The following is a 27,097-nucleotide window of genomic DNA, read 5'->3' on the forward strand; positions in this document are numbered from 1 at the left end:
TGAGAATTTTAAACAAAATAGTTTAAATTAAATCTCAGTTACCACTCAGATGGTGAATCTGAGATGACAGTAGGTCGCTTAGCAGTGATCTTTGACCGAGATCTTGCTGCTTGGTTCACCAGGATTCTTCCCATCAATATGCATTTTCTGTATTCATTCTTTGAGAGTTCCCCATTGATATGTATCTTCTGTCCTCTTTCTTGAGCACTCTGCATGGGACTTTTCAGCGGTTTATAAACAGAATACAGTTTTTGAAAGAGCTCATGCACAATATTCTTCTGGATGTGGATTGGTTAGTTGGGTGCATGATCAGCTTTTGGTTGGTTAGCGTATTCCCAAGTTGTCTCCAATTGTTTTGCCACATAAGGATTTCTTCCTGTCCCAGTGTGATTACCTGAGTGACTTCAAACAGCTTGCTGCATTAATTGTTCTATTTCAATTCAAGTGGGGGAGACAGTGAGGTACTGGTAATTTCACTGGTTAGTAATCCAGAGGCCCAGGCTAATGATCTGGCACCACAGCAACTGGTGGAATTTAAATACAATTAATAAATCTGGAATATCTCAGTAATGGCGACCAGGACAGCTATCATCGATTGTTGTAAAAACCCATCTGGTTTCCTTCCTTTAGGGAATGAAACCTGCCAACCTTACCTGGTCTGGCCTAGATGTGACTCCAGACCCACAGTAATGTAGTTGACTCTTAGTTTCCCTCTGAAATGGCCTAGCAAGCCATGCAGTTCAAGGGCAAATAGGAATGGACAGCGAATGCTGGCCTTGCCAGTGATGCCCACATCCCATGATTCAATTCAGCAGTATCACTGCAATTAATAAGTATCGATGTAATTAGCAAGAGTCACACGCATCTGGTTTCCATGTAACAAACAAAGCTCTGAGCTCATAGCCAGTCTATTAAACCCTTTGCTCACAATAGATAAGGAGAAGCTGTTTCCACTGTCGGAAGGAATGAGGACCAGAGGAAACAGATATAAGGTAATCGGCAAAGGAACCAGACGCAACATGAGGAAATTTTTTTTACACAGGGAGCAGTTAGGATTTGGAATGCACTGCCTGAGTGTGCGGTGGAGGCAGTTTCAATCATGGATTTCAAAAGGGGATTGGGGAAGCACCTGAAGAGCAAAAAATGAAGGCCTGAAGTGAAAGGGCACGGAAACGGGTCACGATATATTGCTCTTGCAGAGGGCGGAATCTTCCGTGCCCATTGGCATCAGGCGCCATGGTGGGCGTGAGTGGACAATATGGCAGGATGGCCAAAAATCGGTTTCATGCCGTCGTGAAACCAGTTTGCGATCGTCCCCTCTGTCCGTCGATGGCGGGCCGCCTTTCCTGACATCGGAAACTTCATTTTAATACATCTGCATATCATTATTAGTCCTGCTCGCTGCAAATTTACCACCCACATCGGTGGGAAAACATGCCAATGCAGAACACGTCTTGAAAAGTGTGATGTGCACAAGTCGGGACCTACCGCCAGGGCCTTGCTCACATCACGGGTATCCAAGGAGCAGAAGATGCTGGAGCCCAACAGCATGGGACCCTGGAGGATATCACATGCTGGTGGATTCTCATGGGCATGGCTCTGCCAAAAATCATCTCACAGAAGGCAGAAAATAACCGTTGAGTGTCTGCTTCGGGACTTCAGTGTCTTGGCCATGGTCTGCAAAGGATGATCATCGAAGGGATGGAGAGGAAGGTCCAGCTGTGAATGGAAGAGGAAGGTCTAGGTTTGACTGGGAGAAGGAGGTGTACTGGGGGAATGGAGAGGTTGGAGGGTTGGGGAGGGCATGAAACGATGGTGTAAGGGGAGGTAAGGTTGGGAGGGGGGGAACGATGGTGTCAAGGGGGAGTGAGGGTGGGAGAGGGAGACCGATGGTGTAGGGTGGGGGGTGAGAGTGGGAGGGAGGTAAAGTTGGGAGGGGGGGAACGATGGTGTCAAGGGGGAGTGAGGGTGGGAGAGGGAGACTGATGGTGTCGGGTGGGGGGTGAGGGTGGGAGGGGGAGGGAGTACAGGTGAGCAAGGTGCAATAGAAGAGGTTGTGGCAATTGGGGAGGTAGGTGTAAGGGGGGAGGAAAGTGTAAGGGAAGGAGTTCTGAGGGGGGAAGGAGTTTGGACGGGGGAAGGACTTCATTGGGGAGAAAGGACCTACAGGGGGAGGAAGGAGTTTGGAGGGGACAGGCGTCCACGGGGAGGAAGGAATAAGGGTGGAGGAAGGAGTAAGGGTGGAGTAAGGAGTAAGGTTGGGGGTATGTCCAGGTGAACATGGTAGGGACATGGTCTGTGGAGTCAATATCTGCCTCCTGGGGTGTGAATTGAGGATGGGTGTGGCAGGAGGGAATGGTGAGAATGAGGGAGGGCAGAGTGAGCCGGTCGGGTGGAATGGTGAGGGTGCAACAGTAGCGGTAAAAGGGACTGCCAGAATGGTTTATGGGAACTCGGAGGCAGACAAGGACCCTAGGGAAGGAGGATGGGATTCTCAGGAAGGTAGAGAACATGCATGTTCACCTGGATATCCTGGAAAGAAAAGGCTTGGAACATTGCGGCCCTGTTGCTTCTGATGACTTCAGCATGGGTCCTCTGGAGAGCTGAGCCGTTGGGAGCCCCGGTTTTCTTTGGCTGTCGTCCTGTGCACCAGCTGCCCCCTCTGCGGTGACAGAGGAAGAGGTTGAGGGGCTCATAGGCAAAGGAGACTTGGAAGGAGAGGACAGCCTCTGAAATTCCTGAGTGGATGACCAAGGGGTGTTCAGCTGTTGCTCCTCCCTTTGAGTGCCCAAGGGCTCCAGCCTGTCTCCTTGAGGGGAAGGAGCACCTGGAGGGATGTCAAGGTGCCCCCTTTCCCTCTCACGTTGCCATTGCAGGAGCTCACCCATGGCTACTGTGATGGAGTGCAGGTCTGTGCACATCTCTGCGTTCTGCTGGACCAGGTTTTCCATGGCATCTGTCATCCTTCCCATGGAGACCTCGATACGTGCACATGTGGGCACCACTTCATCAGAACGCAGGCGGGCGCACTCCTCCAACTTGTGAGCCACTCTGTTGAAGGCTTCCAACTCAGCATGATGTTCGCCTGCCTTTTGCTGACTCTCCACGATGAGTTAGAAGGTCGAATCCAGAGGCTCGTCACTTGACTCGACACCCCCAGCAGCCCTCCGAGTGCCTCCTCTTGCTGCAGTCAAGGTTACGTGCGGTAACCACCAGATTGTGAACCCAAGCCTGCTCTAGATCCACATCCCACCGAGGTGTGTGCCTCTGCACAGGTGGAGGGTGCGGGTAATGTTTTTTTTATTCATTCATGGGATGTGGGCATTGCTGGCTTGACCAGCATTTATTGCCCATTCCTAATTGCCCTTGTTCAGAGGGCATTTTAAGAGTCAACCACGTTGCTGTGGGTCCAGAGTAGGCCAGATGAGATAAGGACAGTAGATTACCTTCCTTAAAAGGCATTAGTGAACCAGATGGATTTTTACGACAATCAGCAATGACTTTTGTGGTCATCATCTGACTTTTAATTACAGATTTTTATTGAATTCAAATTTCACCATCTGCCATTGTGGGGTTCGAACCCAGGTGCCCAGAACATTACCCTAGGTCTCTGGAATATTTAGTCCAGTGGCAATACCACTATGTCACAGCCTCCCCATAAAGCGCTGTGACTGGCCAACCAGGCTGCTTATTTTCAGCTCTTCAATGGAGAAGGTATCCTCTTGGCTGGAGGTGAGGACCTGGATGGAGCTGAGGGATTGGCTGGCTGATGGTGTCAGCCACTTGGTAGTGTGAAGCAAAGTAGAGATAATTAGTGCATGGCAGCAGAGTCAAAAGCAGGAGAGAGAGAGCACTCACATTTGCAATGAGAGAGGGATGATGTGGTGCAGAATACTCGCATGGGTTTTTGCCGCCGATCTCACCATCGCCACAGGCACAGTCCACGTCCTCACCAGTCAGCACGTTGGAATGCTCCTCAAAATGAGTGAGGGGCCTAATGTGGGCTACTTCACCCCCAGTCAGGGACCTCTCCCTGCTGCTGTGAGCCACCTTCTCCTGTATGAAAACAGATGGCGAGAGTGTGAGCAGGACACATGGCACTGTGTGGAATGTTTGTGTGGTGAGCGAAGACAGGGACAGGATGAGGATGTGAGCTCCAGAGGATATGAGCCTGATGGAGGTGTGAAGGTGTGTGTGAGAGTTAGTGGTGTTGTCCCTTGAGGTGTAAGATCCCTGTGGATGTGTGATGGGTTTGTGAGTGTGTGAGTTGAGAATGATGAGAAAAGTGACTTACCCTGTTGGAATGGATCAGACAATTCATCCCCTTTCTGGCTGCCCTCTTTTGCAGGGCATTGGCGCTGACCACCGCTACCACCATCTCCTATGCAGGTTTAGTGACCTTGCTTACTGGCCTTCATCCTGAATGGGGGTAGAGGGCATCGAGGCGGGCTTCCACGGCACCCAAAAGGCATTCCAGGGATGCATTACTGAATGGGGGGGCTGCAGTTTTCTTGCCTTTTGGGGCCATGCCTTCTGTGGAGCAGTCGTGGGCTGGAAGTTCTGAGAGGTGTGCACGTGGCTGCACTTTAAATATGGCATCCGGCCTGAGAAAGTGGTGAGGTGACAGCAGGGCAGGCGAATCGGAGGTCATCTACCAGCGAAATGGTGTGTTTCATAGGAATGCATGATTAATGAGGTAGGATTGGAATGATACGGCACAAAGACCCACCATTGCTGCCAGCGGGTATAACGTTCTTTTTTCCACCCATAACCACACTTAGTGCAAATCTGGACGATTCTGCCCAGAAAGTCGACATGGGTTTGAAGAACCGAATGGTCTCCCTCTATGTTGTAACCATTCTATGATCCTATCCAACCGCCCCTTAAGCTCTGGCTTAGCAAAACAGAGGCAAAAGGGCATTTTTGAGTCAAATGGGGGCAATTTTAACTTTGAATCGTCATCTAAAATGAATGATATTAGGTTCAACCTCTTTTTCTACACTCCTCCTTATTATCATTTCTATTGGCTTGAAAATGAAAATGAGGACAAATGTATCTTGGACGGCTGAATCAATATCACCCATTTTATATAATCATGTAACTTCAAAATTTTTGGATCCTGGGCACCGGTTTGTTGGGACTTATGGATCCGGGTTGCATGTTTGTTTTGGAATAGCCGAGTTGGTACAATAGACAGAGTAGGTCAGTATACACTTCTTAAGTGGAACACATTCTGTTTATTTACAAAAATATTCAGCAGCTACACTTCTGTGCTTCCAACTCAAACCCTGTCTCTACACTACAGACTCCAACTATGGACTACTGACTACTGAGGTAGCCTGCACTACTCCTCTTTGGATACTAAGATCATGTGATCTTCCCTTATCACATTCTTCTTAAAGGTATATTACACATCAGATTACCACAAAAATGAACACCTCAGTGTTTATGTTAAGTTGCTTTTATCTTAAATGGATTAACATGTTCATCAAGATGTTGTACACATGAGAGCTCTGTGCTCGCTAGTGCATTCAATTTAACACTTAGAGGAATTTTAACTCCAAGGAGAAGTGGAAATAAAAAGAAATAATAAAAAAACAAGACAGAAGGAAGATGTACACCTGGATTTCTGATTGTGGTTATTTTAACACCAATATTTACCAATGCGTTGTAAAGCGGTTGAATTTAGCATCAAAATAATGTTGATAAAAAACCCGAGTTGGAGGGAGAAGAGCGGAGGAAGTATCATATTGGACTTGAAATGTCAGGGAGAATTTTCTCCCTGTCGGGTGGACCAGTCGGGAGCGGGCACGGGCGCGGACACGGGTGGGCACGGAGCCGATCGCCACCCGCAATCGACTGCGCGCCGCCATTTTACATGGGCGGGCCAATTAAGGCCTGCCCAGTTTCATGTGCCCCTAGAAGCACTCAGTGCTACCTGTGCAGGTGGGGGGGAAGAGGGAGAGTTGGGGCCTGCGCTCTTTCGGAGCACGGAGCTGCCTCAGGGGGATTACGATCATTATGAAACATTGAAAAAAAGAAAACAAAATTATTCAAACGTGTCCCCTCATGTGATAGTGTCACATGAGCTTGGTCATGTTTATTAACTTTGATTAAAAAAAAAATTTCATTGATAAATCCTTCTTGAAACCTCATCCCGCCCGTAGATGAGGTTTCATGAGAAATGCAAAAGCCGCCTGGGCTCTTCACCTGTCCACCAACCTTAAGGTTGGACGGACAGCCCTGACAATTACTTCAATTAGTTTATTAATGGCCTTTACAGGCCTTTGACAGTTTGGCGGTTCCGGTGCGCGCCCGCCGAGTTAAAGATCGGAATGACGCGCAGTGATGTTGAGATGCACGCCCGACGTCACCGCACGTCATTTTATGCATCGGCGTGCAGTGCCCACCCCCACATGCTGACCAGAGGATTCTGCCTGTTAATTCTGTTTCTGTCTCCATAGATGCTACCAGACCTGCTGAGCTTTTCCAGCATTTTCTGTTTTTATTTCAGATCTCCAGCATCCGCAACATTTTACTTTTAAATAAGTACTCTGCTGTCATACCCTCTCATTTATGTTGGCGTCAAAATATTTTTGAAAATTTCTGATTTGAAAATATTGATTTATAGATATTGGCAATGGTCTGTGAATGAATTATTAACACTGTGCATTTTCTACTACTACCTTAATACTGAGCACATTTTAGTGGAACTTATATGAAGGTCAATAGCCCTCAGTCCAAATTCTCCCAACCAATTCAGTCACTTTTATCACTGATCCTATTGTTGATATCCCAATATCTTTGCAAAGGTGCCTTCTTTGTTCCTCCAGAGGCTGCTGTCTTGCTATCAACTGTGTGCAGTTCGCTTTCTAGGTGCATTTTTGCTAGCTGCTCTGGTTGTCCTGATGTACATTGGCAGAGTTGAATATCACTTGCACATTCCCCTTCACTTACAAACTTCATAAATGAAATGGATCCAGTCCAAAACTTGACATGGTGATCATCACAAAGACACAGGCACAGTGAAACACAAGATGATCAGGAAGGTAGACACAGTAATGAATAAAAGGCTGGTTTGCATATTCACTGAATCGATTTTTGCCCGATAGCTCTGCAGAAATTAGCAGACATCATGCTTACCAGAACTTTTTAAATATGTAGTATCTTAAGAGAAATATTTTTAAAATATTTCTGTAGTAACTGAGGGTATAGCCTCTCCTGTTGTCTATCAGGGGTCACATGGTGTCCTGGGAGACTCCAACCAATGAGTGCAAAGCGAGAGCAATCCAGGGGGGTGGGGCTTCCTGACGATAGTCCTGATCAAGAGTGTATCACCTGAAAAGCTCTTTGTAATAAAGTTCATCTGTTTCTTGTTGAAATCTGTCCGCTCTGTCGAGTCATTACATTTGGCGACGAGGGTAAAATAGCTCTGATGCTGCACCTCACCTTTTAACATGAGTGCATCGAATCTTCAGAAAAAGAAAAGACTACTCATTAGTCATGCCACTCTTCAGCAGAATCAATCCTTATGTTGCAACTATGGAAGACTGGAACCAGAATGTAGAGCGCCTCGGATTTTATTTCGTAGCGAATGAAATTACCACGGAGGAAAAGCAGAAAGCCATCCTTTTGAGTGTATGTGGCAGTAAAACACAATCTCATTCACAGCCTGACGGCCCCGAGTGCGCCCAATTCTAAGTCCTATAATGAATTAGTGGACCTCACGAAAACACACTTCCAGCCAAATCCATCCATAATGATGCAGTTTTTTAAGTTTAATTCCAGAGTTAGGGCCCCGGGAGAGTCCATCACAACCTATGTAGCGAACCTTAAGCAGTTGACAGAACACTGCGACTTCGGGGACACATTAAATGATTTGCTGTGGGGTTGATTCGTTTGTGGAGTTCAGGACGGTGCCATTCAGCACCGTTTACCCTCCGAAATCAACATAGACTTTATACGCGCCCCAGAAATCCCCCTCATTATGGAAAGTGCTGTGAGAGACTCACAGGCTTTGCAACACATAGAACATGGCGCTGTTCTTCATGTGGGGCGGGAACCTACCACCGAGCGTGGTGCAAAAACCAGACCCACAGCATCGAAGCGAGATGCAATGTCTACAATTAGAAACAGGAAAAGGCCTAATAGAAACACTTCAGCAGTGACTTCGAGATTAAGTTGTTATAGACGTGGAGGTGACCACAGACTGGATACTTGTAAAATCAAGGAGGCAGAATGCCATTACTGCCATAAGAAAGGTCACGTAGTAAGGCAATGCAGGACGGTCGAAACAGCCCATAAAGCAGCAAACCAACATGGCTGAATTAAAGAATACAGCAGAACCTGAAGCTGCCGACAACGACATTTATTCCTTGTACAACATAACCGCTGTAAAGACCGAATCTACCACTGTCATAATCCAAGTTAATGAGAAGCCACTAATAATGGAGGTGGATATGGGTGCCTCAGCTGCAGTGGTGGGAGAGCACACTTTCAAATACCTTAATGAAGGTACCCAGCCAATAAACCTGGAGCAAACAACCACTAAATTAAAGACATATATGGGAGAATCTATCCAAGTAAAGAGCATTGCCACAGTACCAATGTCTTACAGGCAACAGACAGCCCAGCTGCCTGTGATAATAATGAAAGGAGAAGGACCCAGTCCCTTAGGCTGAAACTGGCTATGGAAGATCAAGCTCAACTGGTCTGAGATATTTCACCTGAAAACAGGAGGAGTTCCTGAATTGCTAAGGAAATATGACAGTGTATTTCGGGATGAATTAGGGAAGTTAAAAGGCATGCAGGCCAAGATATATGTGGATCGTCAGGCCACACCCCATTTCTTGAAGGCAAGACCTGTGCCTTAGCGTTGAAGGAGAAGGTGGATGCAGAACTGTGCTGGTTAGAAAAGCTGAGCATCATCCAACCTGTCCAGCTTTCAGAACGAGCAGTACCCATAGTTCCAGTGGTTAAGTCTGACCAAACCATACGCATTTGTGGGGACGATAAATTGACTGTAAATAAGACAGCAAAACTAGACTAGTAGTAGACTAGTACCCCATTCCAAGAGCAAATGACTTACAAGCAAAGCTGGCTGGAGGCAAGTCCTATACAAAAGATATGGATATCAGCCATGCCTATCAACAATTAGAACTGGATAGTATGTTGAGAGAATATGTGACTATTAACACACACAAGGGTTTTTATCAGTACTCACCTACCCTTCAGAGTATTTTCTGCATGCGCTATCTTCCAGAGAACAATGGCAAGGACTTCCCTGAGTGGTAACATACCTAGTTGATATTCTAATCACAGGGTCAACTGAGACCGAACACTTAGCCAACCTGGAGGGGGTGCTAAGAAGTTTCATGGAAACTGGTGTAGGGTTAAAGAAGGAAAAATGCACATTTCAAGCACCAGAAGCTACTTGCCTGGGTCACAGGGTGGACACCTTGGGTTTGCATCTGGTAGAAGAGAAAGTTTGGGCAATAAAAGATGCACCCTCGCCATTCAATGTAACCGAACTCTAGTCTTTCCTGCGTATGATCAACTACTATAGCTGCTTCTTGCCTAACATATCAACTGTGTTGGCACCATTACACTTGTTGTTAACAAAGAATCACCATTGGTCATGGAATTCACAACGGGAAGAAGCCTTTGTGAAAGAAACTGTTGCACTTGTCATGTTTATCGGCACACTACCATCCATCAAAAGAGTTGGTATTAACATGTGAATGCCTCTCCTTACAGTGTAGGAGCCGTGTTATCACACAGAATGGGAAATGGATCAGAAAGGTCCATTGGCTATGTCTCAAGAACCCTCTCCACAGCCGAAAAGGGTTATTCTCAGCAAGAAAAGGAAGGTTTTTCGGTGGTATTAGGAGTGAAGAAATTCCACCAGTATCTACATGGACGACATTTCACCATTGTGTCGGACCATAAACCATTAGTGGGTTTATTCAGTGAAGATGAGGCCATTCCACCAATAGCATTAGCGAGAATACAATGTTGGGCTTTGATATTATCTGCATATGAGTCTACTTTTATGTACCATACTGGCTTACATATTGCAAATACAGACACACTCAGTCATCTCCCGTTACCAGAAAGCATTGTACATGCTCCTATACCACAAGAAGTTGTGGTATTACTGAATTTCTTAGATTCTTCACCTAATGTGTGAAGCAAATTAGAAATTAGATGAACAGAGATCCAATATTCTTGAAAGTCAGAGACTTTGCTTTGTGAGGATGGTTGAATTTGCCTGTAGCTGAAGATTTGAGACCATTCTATGCCAGAAACACAGAGTTAAGCTGTCAAGTTGGAATTTGTTGTGGGGATCAAGAATGGTTGTCTCATCACAAGGTAGAGAACTGCTCTTGAGAGAGCTTCACAGTGCACATCCAGACATAACAAAGATGGGAATGTTTGCGCGAAGCTATGTCTGGTGGCCAGGCATTGACAGTGAAAGCATGGTCAAGCACTGTCTATATTTTCAGCAACAACAGAAGTTGCCTGTTTTAGCTCCTTTGCATCCATGGGAGTGGCCTGGTGGACCCTGGGCTAGACCACATATCGATTATGTAGGACCATTCTAAGGTACCATGCTTTTGTTGATCGTAGATGCACATTCCAAATGGATGGATGTATATGAAGTCAAATCGCCAACATCGAGCGTAACTATCGAGAAGTTGCGTCACTGGTTTAGCACACATGGCCTACCTGAAATCAGTGTTTCTGATAATGGTACAGCCTTTACCAGCACAGAGTTTCAGAAGTTCATGAATCTGAATGGAATCAGACATATGAAAACAGCCCCTTACCATCTGTCATCAAATGGTTTAGCTGAGAGTGCTCTACAAATTTTCAAACCTGATATGAAAATGTTATCAGAAGATACTCTAGAATCTCAACTTTCCCGCTTTCTTCTCAGTTATCGTACAATGCCACATTCGACCATGGGTTCAACACCGTCTGAATTATTGATGAACCCCCCCAATATGTACACGGTTAAGCCTGTTGTTTTCAAATTTAGAGGGGAAGATAGGGCGGAATCAGAGTATTCAAAAATTGAACCACAATATACACAGCAAGGCTCACATATTCAGTATAGGTGACAGATATTCATGCAAAATTTCGAATGTAAACCTTGTTGGGTTCCTGGGACAATTGTCTCAGAGACTGGTCCATTATATTTCCAAGTTCAAGTGGAAGATAGAATTGTCCATAAGCATATAGGCCATATTCTTGCTAGACTGACGTTCCAACAACCAACTATTCCGCCTTCGATTAATGTTGAGTCGTCAATTCTTGAGGTGACAGATCAATCTAGAATAGACATGCCCGATGTCTCTGTAGAGTTGCCAAACCCAGAACTGCCACTTTTTAATGGTGTATCTCATGCTGCAATTCCAGATCCTGTAGATCCTGTTGAAGAACCTCAAGTGGTAGAGCTACACTGCCCTAGTCGTATAAGGAGACCACCTCAGAGACTTGGGGCAGAATTTTGCCGTCGGCGAGCAAGGGAGAGGCACCTCCAAGTTCAGGGGTGATGGGTGACCAACACTTTTAAAAAATTCATTTATGGGATGTGGGCTTCGCTGGCTGGTCCAGCATTTATTGCCCATCTCTAGTTGCCCTTGAGAAGGTGATGGTGAGTTGCCTTCTTGAACCCTTGCAGTCCATGTGGTGTAGATCCACCCACAGTGCTGTTCGGGAGGGAGTTCCAGGATTTTGACCCAGCGACGGTGAAGGAATGGTAATATATTTCCAAGTCAGGATGGAGAGTGACTTGGAGGGGAATTTCCAGGTGGTGGTGTTCCCATCTATCTGCTGTCCTTCTAGATGGAAGTGGTTGCAGGTTTGGAAGGTGCTGTTGAAGGAGCTGTGGTGAATTCTTGCAGTACACCTTATAGATTGTACACGCTGCTGCTACTGTGCGTCGGAGGTGAAGGGAGTGAATGTTTGTGGGAGGGGTGCCAAGCAAGCGGGCTGGATGGTGTCAAGCTTCTTGAGTGTTGTGGGAGCTGCACTCATCCAGGCAAGTGGGGAGTATTCCATCACAGTCCTAACTTGTGCCTTGTAGATGGTGGACAGGCTTTCGGGAGTCAAAAGGTGAGTTACTCGTTGTACGATTCCGAACCTCCTGCCTACTGTCATAGCCACAGTATTCATATGGCTAGTCCAGTTCAGTTTCTGGTCAATGATAACCCCAAGGATGTTAGTAGTGGGGGATGCCATTGAACATCAAGGAGCGATGGTTGGATTCTCTCTTGTTGGAGATGGTCATGGCCTGACACTTGTGTGGCGCAAATGTCAGCCCTAGCCTGGATATTGTCCAGGTCTTGCTGCATTTTGACATGGACTGCTTCAGTATCTGAGGAGACGCGAATGGTGCTGAACATTGTGCAATCATCAGCAAATATCCCCACTTCTGACCTTATGATGAAAGGAATGTCATTGATGAAGCAGCTGAAGATGGTTGGGCTGAGGACACTACCCTGAGGAACTCCTGCAGTGATGTCCTGGAGCTGAGGTGACTGACATCCAACAACCACAACCATCTTCCTTTGTGCATGGTATGACTCCAACCAGCAGAGAGTTTTCTCCCTGATTCCAATTGACTCTAGTTTTGCTAGGGCTCCTGATACCACATTCTGTCAAATGCTGCCTTGATGTCAAGAGCAGTCACTCTCACCTCACCTCTGGAGTTCAGCTCTTTTGTCCATGTTTCAATCAAGGCTGTAATAGGGTCAGGAACTGAGTGGCCCTGGCGGAACCCAAACTGGGCGACAGTGAGCAGGTTATTGCTAAACAAGTGCCGCTTGATAGCACTGTTGATGATCTCATCCATTACTTCACTGATGATTGAGAGTGGACTAATGGGGTGGTAATAGACCGGGTTGGATTTGTCCTGCTTTTTGTGTACAGGATACACCTGGGCCATTTTCCACATAGCCAGATAGATGACAACATTGTAGCCGTATTGGAACAGCTTGGCTAGGGGCATGGCAAGTTCTGGAGCACAAGTCTTTAGTAATATTACCAGAATGTTGTCAGGGCCCATAGCCTTTGCAGTATCCAGCATCTTCAGCCGTTTCTTGATATCACGTGGAGTGAATCGAAATGACTGAAGACTGGCATCTGTGATGCTGGGGACTTCCAGAGGAGGCCGAGCTGGATCATTCACTCGGCACTTCTGGCTGAAGATTGTAGCAAATGCTTCAGCCTTATATTTTGCACTGATGTGCTAGGCTCCTCCATCATTCAGGATGGGGATATTTGTGGAGTCTCCTCCTTCAGTGAGTTGTTTAATTGTCCACCACCATTCACAATGGAATATAGCAGGACTGCAGAGCTTAGATCTGATCTGTTGGTTGTGGGATCGCTTAGCCCTGTCTATCACTCGCTGCTTATGGTGTTTGGCATGCAAGTAGTCCTGTGTTATAGCTTCACCAGGTTGACATCTCATTTTCAGACATTCAGAGACCACCACATGGTCAGGGACTGAAGTCACACATTTGGGTAACAGGTCTCTCCTTGAAGGGCATCAGTGAGTCAGTTGGGTTTTCAGAATTGCATAGTTATTTCCAAGTAGCCAAATTCTTTGAGTTAAATTTCTTGATAGTGGAGGTGAGGATGGAAGGTGGCAGGGAGAGGACATCAAGGAGGCAGCCAACAATGGAGTTTACCATGGATACAAAATTGGCTAAGATATAGAAAACAGAATGTTGTGAATGGTTACTTTTTGGACTGGAGTTCCCCAGGGGCAGAACTTAACACTCCCAGGCTGTCAGGGTTGTAGGCAGAGGCCTGTAAATTGCCATGGGTGTCTTTCCCGCTGCTTACCCACCCATTCCTTCACAAATGATGGAGGAGGCATCAGGCAACCCACATGCCTTCGTGTCAATTGAGGCCCTTACGTGGCCAATTAATTGTATGATTCTATGATTGAAAGATGAGGTATCTCTAAATTATGGTGGTCACTAGATGTGTTGCATTTTTTTTCTATTCCTGATACTGTTAAAATAAGTCTCACTTGCTTCCAAGGGAATTAAATTTTAATATCTTGAACACTGTAGAGGAGCCCTTCAACTAAGGCAGACTATTCAATGGTGGAAGCCAAACTCTATTCCTATGAATATTTGTGCCACTTCTACAATGGTACGTATTCTCTGTTATTGTTGAATTTTAAGTAAAGAAACACATGTTCAAGCAATACAAATATTCAGGAACATTATCCCTCTCATTTTATGAAGTAAATATAATAAACAAGATATTTTTTTAAAATGTCATTTTAACCAAATTATTTTAACATTTTAACTAGATATACTCTATTACCTTTATTCTACATAAAATTGTAAGTGCCTACATGGTAATTAAACAAAATAGTGTTTATATTAGCATAGCATTTGACCGTGGTAAATACAGTTTGAAGTACAGATACATGCGCCAGATAAATGAATTGTTTCTCTATATTTAAAAGTTATGAATCCACCTTATTATTTTAAGAAGCTCTTTAATTGAATTAGCACACACCATTGTTTAAAATGTAAACAATTGAGTACATTGTGCCACCATCAATAATTTATCTAATTTAGTTTACTTCATTCAACAAACATCAACATATCTGCAATAGTGCCACCATAAATTGTGTAATTAGCATTCAAAGCACTGAAAAGTTAATCATAATAATTGGCCCCACATGGAAACCAGTATTTTCTGATTACGTGTGCACTGAACATTTTAACTGGTGGTAAAACACCATAGGCAACATTTGTTAATTGAAACAGCCTGATTGTGTTGTAAATTGGGGGTAAAAAAAGAGTTCCTGTTGCAGTAAGGCAAATGGATTGGTGCAGCTTCACCAAGCACACTTCATTTAATTTTATTCAAACCAATTAAGTAGAATACTCATGCCAGTTTTGAATGCAGATTTTCATGTAGATGATGATCATAGCCTGATTATATGATAATGAGTTGTACTTGTGCCAAGGGAGTGCTTGTGCCTTAGTCGTGAATTATCCTAGGCCAGTGAGAAGTACCACAGATACTATCAAAATATTATATTGTATATTCATCCAGTTCCAAATAGATTTGTGCTTCAATTATTAATAGCATTAACTGTGTCTATTAATAAGCTAAATTTCAAGGAATGTGTCAAGCTGCCAATTATTCTTACTTTAGAAATAAACAGAAGAATCCACAGAGAAGCAATGCATACATTTATCAATCTCAAGGCCTGGAATATATCCATCACAGGATATCAGAAAAAAGGATTAATGTTTGACATAAAAATGCTTTTCAATAACCTATTCATTGATTATTTTCCTTCCTTACTGGCTGTTCCATTATGAGTAATAGCACATGGAATAATACTAGTACTTCCCTGCCACCATTACTCCATTTGCCATCACTTACAATGGTATAGTCTAATTTGACTATGCATCATTAAGAGTTACTCACAATGATTCCTGGAAAGTAACCCTCTAAACATACATTTCCACAGTACACAGGGCAAATGTAACTTTTTCAATAAAGGGCCCAATATCCAAGTTTGCTGAAGACACAAAGATTGGTGGGGTAGAACAGTCAAGTAAAGTCAAGTAAATAGCATAAAATTACAAAGAGACATTAACAGATTAAATGGGTGAGCTAAACTGTGGCAGATAGCTTTCAACATAGACAAATGTGATATTATTCTTTTAGGATCAAAAAATGGTAGACCTGAGTAAGCTGAAATCAGTGACAGTCCAAAGAGAATTTAGGGTCCATGTATGCAGAACACCAAAATATACAGTACAAAAAAAATAATTGAAAAGGTTAATGGAATGTTGACCTTTATAACTAGAGGGTTAAAACATAAAGGGGATGAAATTTTATCATGGCCGCATCTCAAGTATTGTGTTCAGTTCTGAGCACCCCACCTTAGAAAAGATACTGCCCCTTGGAAAAAGTTCAGTGTAGATTCACCAGAAATATTACCAGTATTCCAAGAGAGGTCACATAAACTTGTTTTATATTCCCTAGAACATGGAAGATTATGGGATGATTTAATTGAGATTTTTAATATTTTGAAAGGAGATGGAGTAGATAGAGAGAAACACTTTCTGCTGGTAGGGAATCTAAGGCACTGGGCCATCAACTTAAAATCAGAGCCAGGCCATTCAGGAGAAAAGTTAAGAAACACTTCTCCGCACGAAGGGTGTCAGAATTGCAAAATTCTTTCCCAGAAAAGCAGTAGATGCGGCTTCAATTAATAATTTAAATCCGAGATTTCTAGATTATTGTTAGCGAAGCATGTTAAGGAATATGGAGCCAAAGTGAATGGATAGAGTTAGGATACAGATCGGCCATGATCTCACTGAATGGAAAAATAGGTTCAAGGGGATGAATGGTGTACCCCGTTCCAGTAGTTTCCTGAAAACTGGTTCTACACTGGGTTTACACTGAGTATAGAGAGAGACAAGGTAGTATGAGGAATAGAGACATGTGAGACAAGGAAGAATGACAGGGAAAGAAAGAGGAAACAGAAGAGATGTGTTTTACTGTAAGAGGAGATAAGTGGAATCAATGGAGAAGGATGGAAGAGTTTGGCACAAGTGACAAAAAATGAGTTAAAAGGAAAGAGTAAAGGGAGAATATGAAAAGAGAAAACCATTCAAGGGAAACAGAATTGACAAAGAAGAAGGAAAACAGGCCAAAGATTTGAGGCAAGAGAGAGAAAAAATATGGGAGGGTACTTTGCTTTGAGAGAAAGCTAAGTATAGAATGGTTGGATACAACTTTGTACTCACAAATCCCCCCAGTGTTCAATAGTCACCATCTACAAGGCTCAAGTCAGGAATGTGTTGGAATATTCCCCACTTGCCTGGATGAGTGCAGCTCCTACAACACTGAAGAAGCTGGACACCATCTAGGACAAAGCAGCCTGCTTGATTGGCTCAACATCCACAAACATTCACTCCCCCCACCACTGATGCATAAAAGCAGCAGTGTGTACCATCTACAAGATGCACTGCAGGAATTCACCAAGGCTCCTTCGACAGCACCTTCCAAACCCACGACCACTGCTGCCTCAAAGGACAAGGGCAGCAGATAGATGGGGACACCACCACCTGGAAGTTCCCCTCCAAGTCACTCACCTGAGTTGGCAATATATCACTGTTCCTTCACTGTCGCTGGGTCAAAATCCTGGAACTCCCTTCCCAACAGTGCTGTGGGTGTACCTATACCACATGGGCTGCAGCGGTTCAAGAAGGCAGCTCACCACCACCTTCTCAAGAGCAACTAGGGATGGGCAATAAATGCTGGCCTAGCCAGTGATGCCCATACCCTGTAAATGAATTTTAAAAAACAGGTGTCCCATGGTGAAGGTACAAATATAGGATAGACATTTATCCAATGGGATGACTGAAATTTTAAATTATTCTCAACTCTTGAAGCCAATCCACTTAACCAGAACATCTTTGGACAGTGGGAGGAAACCATAGCACCTGGCAGAAACCCACATGGTCACAGGGAGAACATACAAATTCCACACAGACAGACACCCAAGGTCAGAATCAAGTCCAGGTCCCTGGAGCTGTGAGGCAGCAGCACGAACCACTGCAGCACTGTGCTGCCCTTAAAACCTCCTTTCAAAGTTAAATCATGAACCAGTTGTTCTAGAAGATGCGATTTCTTTTCCTGTTAGTTTTGAATACTCTCTCCTCTCTCAAACTAAACCAATAAATCAATAAAGGTAGCTATAGTAACATATCGTGAAAGTCCGAAAAAGTGAACACCTGCAAAAACAGACACTTACTGACAGCCTCAAATAACGTTGCATTGTAACAAATATAGGCTGCACCTTGAAACCACGGACACTCACAAATTCCAAACTACAGACAGGGCAGAATCTTCTGCCTGTTGGGCAGGTCGGTCAGGAGCGGCCAATCACGGCTCACGATCGGTTACGCGCCACCATTTTACGTAGGCGGTCCAATTAAGGCCCAGCCAGCATGACGTGTGCCTGGTAGCGCAGTGTGCGACCTGTGCAGGCAGGGGGAGGAGGGAGAGTTGGGGCCTATGCAGCAATCTTCCTGAGGCACGGAGTTGCCTCAGGGAGATTAAGTTTAAAATAAAGAAAGATTGAAATTATTTAGACATGTCCCCTCATGTGACAGTGTCAAATGAGCTGGGACATATTTATGAAATGTGTAAAAAATATTTATTAATTTAAATAAACTTTCATGAAACCTCATGCTGCCCATGGATGCGCAAAGGCCACTTGGGCTCTTCGCCTGCCCACCAACCTTAAGGTTAGACGGCCAGTGTTGAAAATTAGTTCAATTGGTTTATTAATGGTCTTAACAGGCCTTTGACAGTTCAGTGGGTGTGCGCCCGCCAAACAGAAGATCTGAATGATGCGTGGTGACATTGGGACGCATGCCTGACGTCACCGCGTGTCATTTTACACGTCAGCATGCGGGGCCTGCCCCCACATGCCAAAGAGAAAATTCTGCACACAGTCTTCAATGTACCAAGATTGTTTAGAACTTAAAATGTGGCACTCACAAGTCAGTGCAAGGCAGCATTGAGTAAAAGATTTGGCTGTTGTGGAATAGAGAACTCTTTACCCAGCATCTATAACAGCAGGGAAACAGCTCCATCTGAATAAAATGATTGGACACTAAGTAAAAATCTGGAATTAAAAGTTCAATGATGACCATTAAACTATTGTTGATTGTTGTAAAAACCCATCTGGTTCACTAATGCCCTTTAGGGAAGGAAATCTGTCATCCTTACCTGGTCTGGCCTACATGTGACTCCAGACCCAAAGCAATGTGGTTAACTCTTAAATGCCCTCTGAACTAGAGCAACTAGGGATAGGTAATAAATGCTGGCCTGGCCAGCGATGCCCAAGTCCATGAACGAATATTTTTTTTAAATTACCAACACGACAGAAGGCAGGAACTGCATTGGGCAACATCACATCTCACTTCACCAGTACATCAGGTACTGTTGAGCTGCTTGCAGCTCCATATTCACCACCCACCCCCTCAGCACTTCAAGCATGAGCAGCTGCAGCACATGGAGGGAGGGGTTCCCAAGGCAAGGGTGTCCAGGACTTTAATCTGCCCAATTTGGCTGGATATCCTCAGCCAGACACCTCAGCCTGTGAAGGCTGGCAATGCAGCAGGTCCCAAGGTTAGGACATCTCTGCCTCAAAACAAAAGTATCTTGGAATGGTGATGAGCTGGAAAATTCAGATGGAAAATAAACTAAAATCATACCCCTCTGCCAGGGCTCTAGGATTAGGCACAATCCCAGGTGAGAGCGAAAACAAAAGAGCACTGTTATGGCTCATGCTTTCTGACATAACTTTAAACTTGTGTTTGTTTTGATATTGATTTATTGGAATATGTAAATAGTGTGTATACACCATCAATACAAAAAGTTATGCCATGCAGGATGTGACACAGCAGGAGGAATTATGTTGAATCCCTAGTAAGATGTGCATGTAGAGCTCTCCTGCAACATGTATATAGTATTGTGAGTCTTCAATAAAAAGTACCCAAGGTATTTGCTACCATTCATCAGTGTGTGACTGGTAATTTAGTGTGAAGAACTCAGTAACACAAGGGGGTAGTTGCATCCTTGTGAAGACCACATGGCAGAAGTATAGTCGGAGTGTAGCCATAAAGACCAGAATTGGAGCTTCAGTGTAGAGATCGTGGATGGAGCCATTCGAGGGTTCTGAGAAGAAAAAGAAATTGAGACAATACAAGCAGTCTGATAAATTTGGATTCAATAGTACAGACTACAACAGCCAGATTGGCAGCTTACAACAGATCACCAATCCATTGTAACGGTACACTGATATTAAAATGCAGCTTTGGCAATCTGCATGGTCATCACATGTTTTCTACTTGTTAGACACAAATGGTCTGGCATAGCAGGATTCCCAGCATTTAGGGAGCTCAAAATTGTGACCATACACAAAATCAACAATTCACCACTGGTGGGAGAAAAAGTTAAAAATTATGCTATTGAGTCAGTCCATAACTTACAGCTGAAGTACCCAGACAGGGTCAATGCTGTGGGGAGTTTCAAAGCTTTTACATTTAAGAGAAGAAACCAGCAAAGATCCACTGCAGGAGGTATTGTGGCAAGCTATTGTCAATGGTTGACCTGATTCGATACAGGAGATTCAAGAAAACCAAAGATCCTTTTAGGCATACAGGGACTAATTGGGTATCTCAAGAGGAGTAATATTTAAAGAAAGACAGATGCTGATTCCTGAATCTCTTCAGCAGGATATGTTATCACAATTTCACCAGGGCCATATAGACATTGAGTGAACAAGATGCCTGGTGAGGGAAACTATGTACTGGCCTGGGATTAACTGCAATATCAAGAGAGTTATGAGGATGTGTAAGGTGTACCAAGCACATCAGCCAAACCAGCACAGGGAACCATTGCACCCTTGGTTGAGGACTACATTGGGACTGCTTGTAGTCCCACAATGGCCACAGGTCCTGGTGTTACTGCTGGGACTACAGAGCTGGCACCAACCTGGTTGGCCAGCAGCTTTGAGGTGGGACTTTCTCCTGAGAGAGGCACAGATGTCCAGCCTTCAGCCAGTTAACACTCCATGGTTTAAATGGCTGCAGGGCTGCTGTAATTAGTGGGGATGCATTCCCCACCCAGCTTTTCGGTGCAAAGCAGGAAACAGCAACATCCAAAATGTCCTGCCCTATTTTTCTATGATTCTAAGAGCACCTCCTATTTTCCCACAATTTCTATAATTGAGAAAGACAAGAACAGCATGGTGATGGGAAGATCATCCCCTCCAAATCCCACATTATCCTAAATTGATTCCACATTGTAATTTCATTATTACTAGGTCAAAATCCTGGAATTAGAACATGAGAAATAAGAACAGGAATAAGCCCCTTGAGCTTGCTCCGCCATTCAATAAGATCATGGCTGATCTTCTTGTGTTTCCGTTTCCACATTCCCATCTACTCCCTTGCCTAACAAGAATCTATCTACCTCTGCCTTAAAAATATTCAATGACCCTGCTTCCACCGTCTTCTCAGGCAGAGAGTTCTAAAGTCGCACAACCCTCTGAGAGAAAAAAAATTCTCTTCATCTCTGTCCTAAAGGAGTGGCCCCTAATTTTAAAACAGTGCCCCCTAGTTCTGGACTTACTCAAAAGAGGAAACATCCTTTTGACGTCCACCTTGTCAAGGCCACTCGGAATCTTGTATACTTCAATCAAGTCACCCCTCACTCTTCTAAACTCCAGTGGAAACAAACCCAGTTTGTCCAGTCTTTCCTCATAAGACAACCCGCTCATTCCTAGTATCAATCTAATAAACCTCCTCTGAACTGCCTCCAATGCACTTACATCCTTCCTTACATAAGGAGGCCAAAACTGCACACAGTATTCCAGGTGTGGTCTCACGAATGTCCTGTATAACTGAAGCAAAACATCCTTACTTTTATGTTCAATCCCTCTTGTAATAAAGGATAGCATTCCGTTAGCCTTCTTAATTATTTGCTGCACCTGCAAACTAACCTTTTGTGATGTACTAGAACACCTAGATCTCTCTGCACCTCAGAATTATCCAGCCATTCTCCATTTAAGTAATACTCTGTTTTTTGTTCTTCCTGCCAAAGTGAACAACTTCATATTTTCCCACATTAAACTCCATTTGCCAGATCTTTGCCCACTCACTCAACCTATCTTTATCCATCTGAAACCTCCTCATGTCCTCTTCACAACATACTTTCCTACCTATCTTTGTGTCATCTGCAAATTTAGCTACCATGCCTTTGCTCCCCACATCTAAGTCATTGATGTAAATCATAAAAGGTTGAGGCCCCAGCACAGACCCCTGTGTGGACTCCACTGCCAATCTGAAAAAGACTCATTTATTCATATTCTCTGCTTTCTGCCAGCCAGCCAATCTTCTATCCATGCTAATATGTTACCTCCTAAACCATGCGCTTTTATTTTCCATAATGACTTTTGATGTGGCACCTTATCAAATGCCTTCTGGAAATCCAAGTACAGTACAACCACAGGCTCCTCTTTATCCACCGCCCATGTTACTCCTCCAAAAAACTCCAATAAATTGGTTAAACATGATTTTACTTTCACAAAACCATGCTGACTCTTCCCTATTGCCTTGAGCTCTTCTAAGTGCCCAGCTATAACTTCCTTAATGATTGATTCTCATAACTTCACCACAACAGACATCAAGCTAACTGACCTAACACCACCATGGAAACAGTATCCGTTCAAAGACTGCAGTTGTTCAAGAAGAATATTCACCATCACCTGCTTATCGCAACAAATCCCAAGAACAATTTTTTTTAAATTAAATAAGCTGATGTGGTTATAATGTGCATTATTTGATAGGCTGAAGTAGAAATATTCTATACTGATCTCTTTTAAACAAGAGGTCTATAGAAATCGTAGCAAATCGTATATTGGCCAGCCAGCATTATCATTCAAATGTAGCATCTATTATGAAACATACAATTTTGTAGGTGTCTAATTCCTGATAGTGTAATAAGTGGTAGAAACTTTATAAGGTTGCTTGTTATTCCAGGACAAGCAATGTACCATACTTGTGAAAACACACTTTGCATTTCAGATACTTAGGCAGTGAGCAGCCTACGACCAACATTAACTTACACCATATTGCACAACACCTTCCACTAACTAATTCTGTCACAGTAATGTAAGATGGTCTATTTGGTATCAAGCAATTAAGCAAAGCTCAGTGACCATCTACCTTCAGTTCTAGATCTTTTGTCAATCAGTCTGACATAGACTTCTTTTCAGTCAGAAAGTGTAACATTAGAGATTTGGTCCATTAATGAATAATAAACTTCCAAGTTATTTATACCTATGGAAAAACTGTTCAACAAAATCACCTGCTACTGAGCATTTTGCAAAAGCAATCAAATGCTAAGGGCGGAATTTTCTGTTCCCATTGACGTCAAGCGTCATGGTGGGCATGAGCGGACAATATGGTGGGGAGGCCAAAAATTGGTTTCACGATGCTGGATCATCAGGACATGTCGGCATGATTGCACACTGATGCGTTTGAAAACAGTATTTAAAAGCGTGCACCTGGCGAGCTAAACTTTGGGGGGAATGGGGAAATGATTACTCATTAATGTTGCGCAACGCTCAAGAGTGTCACGCATTCAACTTCAAAGTTGAGGTGCCGCGCTTTCAGGTGAGAGCACAGACAAGTCACTTTTTTCCAGCTGGCTGACAGTGCAGTGCCAGGGCAAGGGCTGCACTGTGATTGGTGCAAGTCGGTGTTGGGGGGTGGGGGGCAACTCAGTGTGCTGTGAGGTGAGTTGGGGGGAACAAGGGCTGCATTGAGTCTGAGGAGAGTTGGTGGGGCAAGGCAGTCCAGTCTGATGGTAGTGCATAAGCATGATGGAAGGGAAGCGGCCACGCATAAGGGAAACCTTGCATAAAGTGACCATTCCTCCGCAGCTGGGACAGTTCAGGTGCAGCCACATTCACATGCTTGGAGTCGGACCTCTAGATTATCTGCCCACTCAAGCAACGCAGAGGCATGAAAGTGCCACCAAGTGCTCCAGAGCTTTTCACCCCTCGGGCACAGACTGCAAACTAATGAGCATTTTAGTGGACCGCAGAACAGTTGGAAGACTAGGCACATTGTACAATCTCCTTGCAAAAGCTGACCATGGAGCAGTCACTGGTGGTGGCGCACATAGCCCCTTGCAATGTCACCATTCAGTTTTGGACCAGTCTTCTCCATGGTCCAAGCTAATAGTGCAGCCTTGCAGTGTGGGTTAGGAAAATGCCTGCACTTGAACTGAGAGCACAGCATGCAGGCCAGTGGGTGAAGCTGCCACCAATAGGTCAGGTGGAATGGGACGAAGGTGGATGGGGTTTTGGGCAGCCATGCAGCGCACTAAACTCTGGCCATCCAAGTGGTGGCCAGCACTCTCCGGGATGCGTTAAGGGGCCTTCAGACTTAACCAAGAGGGGTTCTTAGTAAACTCATGCAAACCCACACGTTTCTCTCTTTCATTCTGCAGGAGGAGTACATTAGGAGCATGGAGCCTGGTGACATAGCTCTATGCCTCAAGGCTTACAGGGAGCAGAGCTGAAGGAGGAGAAAATGACGGAGGCGTCTGGCTGGGCAGAGGGAGGAGCAGCAACCTCAAGAAGAAGGGGTGACTAGGGCTCCTGTGCATGCCACTGAGGAGCCACAGCGAGCCTTCATTGGTCAGTGCCTAGCTAGACCCAGGGTCTATAGACAGCGCTTGTCATTCTTGCAGATGACCGAAAACCAGTTTTGCCTAAGACTGTTGTTATAGCACAGCGGATGGTAAATGCTGAGCTGCTCAAACCCCAGGGAGAAACTTGAAACAGCTGCCAGAACTATTTTGCAAGTTGTATTTTATTTCGAGATGCATAGCTTGAATTCAGTAGCAATAAGTCCATCGAGTCTTCGAGGTTTTTTACAAAAATAAATTAAACTTATTAATAGAAGAAAAGATTTTAAGCACATACATAGGTCTACAAATTACTACTATGATAACTCCTAGCTCCCCTAATTAATCTGACTCCGTTACACCTCCTTTAAGGCAACAGTAAAACAAAATAGATTTCAACAGACCCAGGAAAAGCACACAATACCCTGGACAGTGATATTCAAAATGAGTTTTCTTAGCAGAGGCCGTGGCTGATGACAACCATGCGGTGGCCTCAGGCGGCAGCAGAGGGAAGGTACAACAAGGTTCATGCTGCAACTCGCACTTTGGTGGAGCAGACCATCAGAATGTTGAAAATAAGGCTCCGGTGCCTGGACCAGTCTGGTGGAGCCCTGCAATACAGTCCACAGAGGGTGTCACACATCGTCGTCATCTGCTGCGCCCTTTACAACCTGGCGCTGCAACGGGGGGAGGAACTGGCTGAGGAGATGGAGGAGCTGACGTTCTCCACCAATGAGGAGGACATCAACGAGGATGAGGGTGAGTGGGTCCTCAAAGGCAAGGATGACGCGTTGAGGCACTGGCCAGATGAGGCGGGCATGCTCAGGAGGCCCTCATGGCTGCTAGATATGTGGAGGATGATGATGACATGCAGTCAGGAGTCACCATGGATCCTCACATTGCAGCTGTGACTGTTTGACTCCTGGTGGCAGCGCACATACCCTCTGTGACAAGGCTCCTGTCATGGAAACACTGCCCATAGTCCCTACATTCCAGGAAGATGATGACAACATGCAGTGGGGACACTCCAGAGATCCTCACAGAGCTTATGTGAATGTCTGACTCCTGTCTGGCTGACAGCAGTTCACTTGTGCTCTGTGAACAGAGTCATATCATGGAGTACCAAGCAGTGGGGGAATTATAACTTCTCCTGATCCTATGGCATCCTTCAGGAACTGAACCTTTCAGGACCACGCTGTCACCGGACACAGTTGCTGATGAAAGAAAAGCAGAAAATGCTGGAAAAACTCAGCAGGTCTGACAGCATCTGTGGAGAGAAAAACAGAGTTGATGTTTCGAGTCCATATGACCCTTTAAGGGTCATATGGACTTGAAACATCAACTCTATTTCTCTTTCAGATTTCCAGCATCCACAATATTTTGCTTTTATCACAGATGCTGATGATCTGGGGGCCAGCCACGTCTCAGAGGTTCTGGGAGCACACAGAGAGAATGATGGAACTCTGTGCTGCTGGCCCAGGACATTCTGGCAGCAATGATGAGCCCCATCGAGGTGCAGGCATGACTGGTCTGACCAGTGACAGTGAAGGTGCACCATCAGTGTGCTGAGAAGGCTGCACAAAGCACATGGAAGAGGCCCTGGACTGAGGCACCTGCCTTCATCTTGTACAGGGACCAAGGTATCACATCACAAACACTGCTCATAAGAACAAGGATCGATATGCAAGGAGGCATTCTTGGGAGTTTATTTACAATAGTGAACGTAACGTGCAAGTGATTAACACCCGTGCCCAGGCTGTGCAGCTACATCTTCTTAACTTCATAGCACCCTCGCCTTTGAATCAGAAGGTTGTGGGTTCATGTCCCACTCCCGGAAACCAAGAACTGTGAATGTACTCGAAAGAGTTATATGCGATCTGTTGATAACTCGAAAGAGTTACATCTTCTTAACCTTCCTAACCCTGCCACTACATCTTGGTTCTCCCCCAACATCCACAGTGGAGGTGGAGGCAGCCTGCTGACTGCTACGCCCCGTCTGTGATGACCTTGATGGGTATCCTCTGGAGGGCTGAGAACCGGAGGGCCCCGGCCTGCTTTCAGGGTCCTGCTGTGTGGCAGTGGCACCCTCCTCAGCCTGTAGAGCTGGAGCTACTGGGGTCACAGGAAGAGGGGATTCAAAATGGGCCAAACACTCCCATAGTCACCTGGGCGGTTAGCCCCAAGGTATGCACCTGCTGAAACCCCTCCCTATGGGTGCCTGAGGGCCTCTGGCAGACTCCTTGAGGAGAAGGGGAAGCTAGAGTGAGATTGAGCTGCCCCGCACCCCTCTCGGGTTGACACTTTCGGAGGCCAATTATGGCATCAGCAATGGAGTTGAGCCCGTGCAGCAATGCAGGACCAATATCCTGGACCAAGGTCTCCATGGCGGCCGCCATCCTGCCAATGTTGACCTTGGTGCTTTGGCATGTCGGTGCTATCACCACGGACTGAAGGCAGACAGACATCATGCCTTGCAATCTGAGGAGTGCAGCTGTCATCCTTTCCCAATGTTCCCATGATTGTCACTGCAGCTCCAACAACAGATTGAAGATCGAGCCCAGAGGCTCATCATATAAATTAGACTCAGCCGATCCCTTGCCTTCCTTGCCTCAAGTAGTCCTCCAAGTGCCTTTGACCTCAGGGTGTCCCTGCTTCCGCCTGCTGTGGAACGGGTTGTGTGCTATGCTCACCAGATAGTGCACCCAAGCCTGCTGTACGTGTATGTCCCACCAAGCTGTGTGTATCGCTGCGCTGGTGGAGGCTGTGGGTGAACGCTGTGGCGGGTCTTTGAGGTGCTGTCGGTGCTGGAGTTGAGGCCAAGATTGCC

Source organism: Cetorhinus maximus, chromosome 1 (genome assembly GCF_964194155.1).
Source record: "Cetorhinus maximus chromosome 1, sCetMax3.hap1.1, whole genome shotgun sequence".
NCBI classification, from domain to species: Eukaryota; Metazoa; Chordata; class Chondrichthyes; order Lamniformes; family Cetorhinidae; genus Cetorhinus; species Cetorhinus maximus.